Raw genomic sequence first — 7,615 nt, forward strand, 5'->3', positions numbered from 1 at the left:
ATATATTTATTATATATTATTTAATTTACTATTTAATTTTTATCTTAATAGTACTACTTTTTTCCAATTACAAGTAAAGATGTTTTCAACATTCATTTTTTTTTTTTTTTAGGTTTTTGCAAGGCAAATGGGGTTAAGCGGCTTGCCCAAGGCCACACAGCTAGGTAATTATTAAGTGTCTGAGACTGGATTTGAACCCAGGTACTCCTGACTCCAGGGCCGGTGCTTTATCCACTACGCCACCTAGCTGCCCCTCAACATTCATTTTTGTAAAATTTTTGAGTTCCAATTGTTTCCCTTCTTTTCCCTCTCTCTTCTCTAAGACAGCAAAGAGTCTAATATGGGTTATATGTGCACAACAATGTTGTGTGTATTTCCATATTAGTCATGTTGTAAAAGAAGAATCAGAACAAAAGGGAAAAACCAAAACAAAGTGGAAATAGTATGCTTTCATTTGCATTCAGACTCCACAGTTCTTTCTCTGAATGTGGATGCCATTTTCCATCACTAGTCTTTTAGAACTCTCTTTGATCACTGTATTGCTGAGAAGAGCTATGTCTATCATTGTTGATCAGCACATAATGTTACCATTATATATAATGTTCTCCTGATTCTAACTTCATTTAGTATCAGCTTATGTAAGTCTTTCCTGGTTTTTCTGAAATATGCCTGCTCATCATTTCTTATAGACTACAATACAACAAAATGGGAATTACCAAAAAAAAAAAGATAGAAATGGAGATATAAAAATGAAATTATAAATAATGAGTGGGTCAAAGAACATATCATAGAAATGATTAATAAAGGGGCAGCTCGATGGTACAATGGATAGAGTTCAAATCCGGCCTCAGACACTTAAAAATTACCTAGCTGTGTGGCCTTGGGCAAGCCACTTAATCCCATTGCCTTGCCAAAAACCTAAAAAAAAAAAAAAGAAATGATTAATAAGTGTTTAAAGAAAAATGATAATGATGAAACAACATGCCACAATTTCTGTGATGCAGATCTTGGGAGGAAAATTATATCATTACAAAAATATTTAACAAAACAGAAAAAAGAGAAGATTAATGAACTAAATATACATTTTATTTATTTGTTTGTTTGTTTACTTATTTACTTTTATTTTTAGGTTTTTTGCAAGGCAATGGGGTTAAGTGGCTTGCCCAAGGCCACACAGCTAGGTAATTATTAAGTGTCTGAGACCGGATTTGAACCCAGGTACTCCTGACTGCAGGGCTGGTGCTTTATCCACTACACCACCTAGCTGCCCACTTTATTTAGGTTTTTGCAAGGCAAATAGGGTTAAGTGGTTTGCCCAAGGCTACACAGCTAGGTAATTATTAAATGTTTAAGGCTGGATTTGAACTCAGGTACTCCTGACTTTGAGGCCAGTGCTCTATCCACTGCACCACCTAGCCACCCCCAAATATACATTTTTAAAAACCCGAAAATCCACAAATAAACAAGTCTAAAATAAGCACAAAAGAGGAGATATTTAAAATTAGGGAGGAAATTAAAAATATTGGAAGCAAAATAATACCCCATAGAAATGACAGACAAGGGGCGGCTAGGTGGCGCAGTGGATAAAGCACCAACCCTGGAGTCAGGAGTACCTGGGTTCAAATCCGGTCTCAGACACTTAATAATTACCTAGCTGTGTGGCCTTGGGCAAGCCACTTAACCCCATTGCCTCGCAAAAAACCTAAAAACAAAACAAAACAAAAAAAATGAAATGACAGACAAAATGAAAAGCTGTTCCTTTAATAAACCTTTAGCTACTCTGATTAAAAAGAAAGAGCAGTCAATCAAATAAATGAAATAGAAAATGATGAGAGGAAATTCCAGCAAAAAAAAGAAGAAAAAAAATAACATATAATAGATATAGTTGTTTGTTAACAAAACTAAGAACACAAAAGGAATAGAAGAATAGCTTCAAAAATATAAAATATGGGGGCAGCTAGGTGGCACAGTGGATAGAGCACCCACCAGCCCTGGAGTCAGGAGTACCTGAGTTCAAATCCGGCCTCAGACACTTAATATTTACCTAGCTGTGTGGCCTTGGGCAAGCCACTTAACTCCATTGCCTTGCAAAAAATCTAAAATATATATATATAATATGCAGTTTATCAGAAGATCAAGTAGAGATATTGAATAATCCAATGTTAGAAAAGGAAATAGGTCTACTGGTAAAGGAATGGCCAAGGGATGGGGATGGGGTAGGGAAGTCAAAGAATTCTACTGTGAATTCATTAAGATTATTAAACTTTTTTTTTTTTTTTAGGTTTTTTTGCAAGGCAAATGGGGTTAAGTGGCTTGCCCAAGGCCACACAGCTAGGTAATTTTTAAGTGTCTGAGGCCGGATTTGAACTCAGGTACTCCTGACTCCAGGGCTGGTGCTGTATTCACTACACCACCTAGCCACCGCAAGACTATCAAACTTTTTTTTTTGGATAAATATGCAGAACAAAGTCTACTAGCTTTTATTTCCCTTGCCCCCTACAATTAATTTAGTTCTATAGTTCAATAATTGGCTGTAGTCAACTGTACTCTGAGAAGTTATTTAAACCAACTTTGGGACATTACAGAATACATCTTCCTGCATTAGAAAGATTTAAGCGTTGTTACAAATTTAAAGAAACAATCACCAACTCCCCAGAAATATCATCCTTATTAGAAATGTAAATGGATGATATCTTTCCTATGTCAAGTGCAAGGTAGATGGAAAGAAAGAAAAGTGTAAGATAACAGAGGATCACCAGGGAAAACAATATTGCTCATATGAAAAGGGAGATTTAGAACCCTGTAGGTGTCAACACATTCATGTCCCTTAGTTTGAGGTTATGGGTCAGGTGAGATTGTTTCTTTCCTTCCATCCCTGGAAGATCCATTTTAGGTGGCTTGAAGGCTGCTGGATTGTCTGCAATTTTAGTAGCCTGAACTCGAATAAGTTCCATTGGTGATAGCTTCTGATTACCTCTGAAGGACTGGACACTGAAACCTGAGTCAGATTTCTGAAGGGTTCTTGATCCAAAAAGGTTCCATTTTTCAGATGAGGGTTTGTCTCTGTCTCCATTCCCAGCATCCATGCTGCTAATGTCTAGGCCAGGTAAGGAAGTAGAAGATCCATGAGAAAACCAACCTCTGGGTTTTTGCTTAGGAGAAGAATGGGGTGTACTACTTGGAGTGGACTGGGCTGAAGCAGTCAGTCTATCTTCTTTTGTCATATCTCCACTTTGAAACTTCAATTTATGGACTGCCTCCGCCACACGGTGGTATTTGGTTTCTTCTGTGGTGAGGCCTTTATGAGGAGTGTACCCTGCGTCTCTCAACCCTGCCTGTTGCTCAAAGTGCTGGATGCTCTCTTGTGTCTGCTTTGTAATTAGAGAATTCATGATGACATGAGTAGCCTTGGCCTTCACCACTGGGACTTTGTTCATTTGGTCACTGGAAGCTGAGGGGGTTATGGAGAAATTATTGTCTCCCTCCTCAATTGGTACTTCCGATCTGGAATGACCAGCTTTTCCCAAAGAACCTTACTGCACATGTCAGATGAAGACGGAGTCATCTGTGTGGGATCCTCCAGGACATCATCATAACTGAATGCCCACCGCTGCATTCCAATTGGCAAAGTCATCTTGCCTAGAAGCCCACCTGTACTGTGCTCAATAGCAGGCACATCTGGCTCTCTGGATGATGCCATGAAAGACTGTGATCCAGATGTTTCTCTAGATAGATATCCAGAATCCTGATTCCCACAGGTGAAAGTCTATGGAAGTTATGTAGTTAGGACAAAGATGTCAAAAGGGAACATTCTGCAGCTAGTGATGACACTAGCAAAAGTCCCAAGCAGCTCTCATGCAGAGGTTCTACAGACGGTGAGAAGGGGGTGGGATGGGGGAGGGATGGGGGACAGCCCATCCGCAGCCCGGGGCTCTGGTACGGACAGGAGGCTGGCACTAACAAGGCTCCAGGGCCCCGGCACTCCCTAGGCGCTGAAGCATGGGGTGAAGCGAGGCCGGCAGGAGCACCACCGACTATCAAACTTTTAAAGAAGAATTGTATCCATATTTCACAAATCATTCTCAAAAATCTAAAAAGAAAGCTCTCTACCAGAATCCATTGATGAGACACATATGATCCTAATACCTAAACTAGGGGAAGATAAAACAAAAATAAAACTATAAGGAATATCATTAATGAACTTTGGCTTAACAATTTTAAATAAAATTCTATCAAATAAACTATTGAGATTTATCCAAGAAGTCATTTGCTATAATTAAATGTGATTTATACCAACAGGTACAAGGATGGTTCAACATGAATAAAACAATGAAAATAATCATATTAAAAATCAAAACATCCAAAACCATGTAATCATCTCAATATATACTAAAAATCCTTTGACAGAAACAATTTTATGCTATATAGCATACAGCATTACATTTGCTCATCTGGGTCAGAACACTCACAAACACCAAGACTGGTTGGATGAAAATGATGGGGAAATACAGAAGCTACTAAATCTAAAATAAGGACTTCATGGGATTTACCTTCAGGATAGTTCTTTATTTCTAAGAAGGAACCATTTAATTCCATCAAAAGTAAAGTACAAGTGAAACTTAGAAAGATGCAGAACTCTTGGCTCATTAAGAAGGCAAGTGAGGAGTGGCTAGCTGGTGTAGTGGATAAAGCACTGGCCCTGGAGTTAGGAGTACCTGGGTTCAAATCTGGTCTCAGACACTTAATAATTACCTAGCTGTGTGGCCTTGGGCAAGCCACTTAACCCTGGTTGCTTTGCAAAAAAAAAAAAAAAAAAAAAAAGGCAGATGAAATTCAGGTTTATGCAGACAGTAACAAACCAAAATGCTTTTATGATGCCCTGAAGACTTAAAGACCTACTCAGTGCTGATGGATCCTTATTGATTAATGATAGGGACATGATCTTAAAGAGATGGGCTAAAGACTTCCATTATGTTCTTATCAGACCTTCATCAATGATTCTTTACCTCAAGCTGAAGTCAATTAGTCCCTAGCTGAAGTTCCAAGTGAAGAAGAGGTTTTGAATGCCATTAGGCTCCTTTCAAGTGGCAAAGCACCTGGTGCTGATTCTATTCCAGCTGAGATCTACAAGAACTGGGGGTCCATTGCTCATCCAAAAATTGACTGAAATTTTCCAGGTTTCCATGAAGAAGTTATCCCCCAAGAATTCAAGTATGCCTCCATTCATTATCCATCTCTACAAAGGTAGCAGGAATAGATTGTCCTGTGACAATCACAGAGGTATTTCTCTTTTAGTCATTGCTGGTAAGATTTTTGCTAGAGTCCTTCTCAGTAGACTCATCCTTCACCTGGAAGTTGATCACCTCCTTGAGAGACAGTGTGACTTCAGAAAGGATTGAGGAAAGTCGATATAGTGCTTACTGCCTGACAACTCCAGGAAGAATACCAGGAACAGAACAGAGGTCTGTATACAACATTTGTAGATCTGACCAAGGCCTTTGATACCATTAGTCACAATGGTTTATGGAAAATTATGTCAAAACTTGGTTGCTTAGAGAAGTTCATCAGTATTATACTTTTAATTGCATAACAGCATGAAAGCCTGGGTTCTGGATAGTGGACGAAGCTCTTGAAATTTCCCAGTCACTGGATGTGTCCTTGCTCCCATATTCTTCAGCATGTTTTCAGCCATGTTATCAAATGCATTCAATGAGGATGAATATAGTCTCAAGGTCAGCTACCACACTGATGAAATTCTTTGACTTGAAAAGGCTTCAAGCCAAGACCAAAGTGTTGGTGCATGATCTTCTGTTTGCAGATGATTGTGTCCTCAGTGCAGCCTCTGAAGGTGAGATGCAACAAAATATGGATTGATTCTCTACTGCTTGTGCTCACTTTAGTCTAACAATTAACACTAAGAAAACAACAGTGCTCCATCAGCCAGCACCACCATTCCTATGTGGAACCATCAGTTACAGCAAAGGGAGTTGTGAGAACTATGGATAAATCCACTCATCTTGGAAGCATTCTTTCCAGGGAGGTAGACATTGACAATGAGGTTGACACATGCATTGCCAGAGTTAATTCAATATTGGGGAGGCTCCAAAAGAAAGTGAAAGAAAGAAGAGATATTAGACTAACTACCAAGTTGAAGGTCTCCAGAGCTATTGTGCTGACCTCACTGCTATCTTCCTGTGAAACCCTGACAGTCTACCAGTGCCATGTCAGGGAATTGAATCACTTCCATTTAAATTGTCTTAGGAAGCTTCTGAAGATCACCTGGCAGGAGAAAATACCAGACACTGAGGTCCTTTCTTGAGCTAAACTACCTAGAATTTCAATATTACTACAGAGAGTGCAACTACAATGGACTGGACTCATTATTAGAATGCCAGAATTACACTTGTCCAAAAAACTATTTTATGGAGAGCTCACACAGAGGAAGCACTCACAAAGGAATCAGAGGAAGCAATACCAGGACAACATGAAGACCTCTCTTAAGAACTTTGGAATTGATTGTGCAGTATGGAAGACGCTGGCAGAGGACCATCCAGCATGGCATGCCCTCATCAGAGAGGTGCCACACTCTATGAGTGAGAATTGAAGCAGCTCAAAGTAAACTTGATATATGTAAAATTAGAAAACCCACCCCAGGTGTTCACATGGACTATTTGTAACCTATCTATGATAGAGCCTTCTGAGCTCATATTGGGCTGATTAGCTGCAGTCAGACACACTGTAATTTGTCATTCTGGTGATTTTTGATAATGAAGGACAAGAAGCAGTATAGGCACAGAAGGACCTTTTTTGAAAAACATAAAACATGTCTATTTAAAATGAAAAGTAAGCATCACATGCAATGTAAATATGGGAATGAAGCAAAGATGCCCACTCTCCCCACTATTATTATGCTAGCAATAACAAGAGAAGAAAAAGTCATTAAATGAATACATATGTTATTGTTGCTAAATCATTCAATTGTATCTGATTCTTCATGACTTCATGAACTGTCCATAGGGTTTTCATGGTGTAGTTTGCCATTTCCTTCTCTAGTGGATTAAGGTAAATAGAGATTAAGCGACCTGCCTAGAGTCACACAGCTAGTATCTGGGTCAGATTTTAACTCAGGTCTTCCTCAATCCAGGCCCAATCCTCTGTCCATCAAGACACTTAGTTACCTCCTAAATATAAGTAAAGAGGAAATAAAACCATTACTATATGTTGCCAATGTGACAGTTTATTGGGAAAATTCTAGAATTTGAGGCAATTAATAGCTTCAGCAAAGCTCCAGGCTATAAAATACTCAAAAATCAATAGCATTTCTCTATAATAATAATAAAATACAAGAAGCAGTAATAGAGAGGGAAATCACATTCCAAATAACTACAAAATGCAGTGAAACATCTGGGGATCAATCATGCAAAGCACATGAAAGAAGTGTATAAGTTCAAATACAATGTGCTCCTTAAAGAAATAAGAATCAAATTAAATAACTGGAGGAATATTTAGTGCTAATGGCAAGGTGATGTCAATATAATACAAATGATAATACTACCAAAATTAGTTTACCCTTTTAATACTATACCACTCAAATTACTAAGGGTATAACTTTATA

At 38.5% G+C, this 7,615-nt stretch overlaps 1 pseudogene; it reads right to left on the reverse strand.

Moving 5' to 3' along the window:
• Positions 1 to 2,792: 2,792 nt before the first annotated feature.
• LOC141517821 (putative monooxygenase p33MONOX pseudogene) lies at positions 2,793 to 3,885 on the reverse strand (annotated as a pseudogene).
• Positions 3,886 to 7,615: the final 3,730 nt, after the last annotated feature.

The sequence above is a fragment of the Macrotis lagotis genome, chromosome 1 (genome assembly GCF_037893015.1).
Source record: "Macrotis lagotis isolate mMagLag1 chromosome 1, bilby.v1.9.chrom.fasta, whole genome shotgun sequence".
NCBI lineage: Eukaryota > Metazoa > Chordata > Mammalia > Peramelemorphia > Peramelidae > Macrotis > Macrotis lagotis.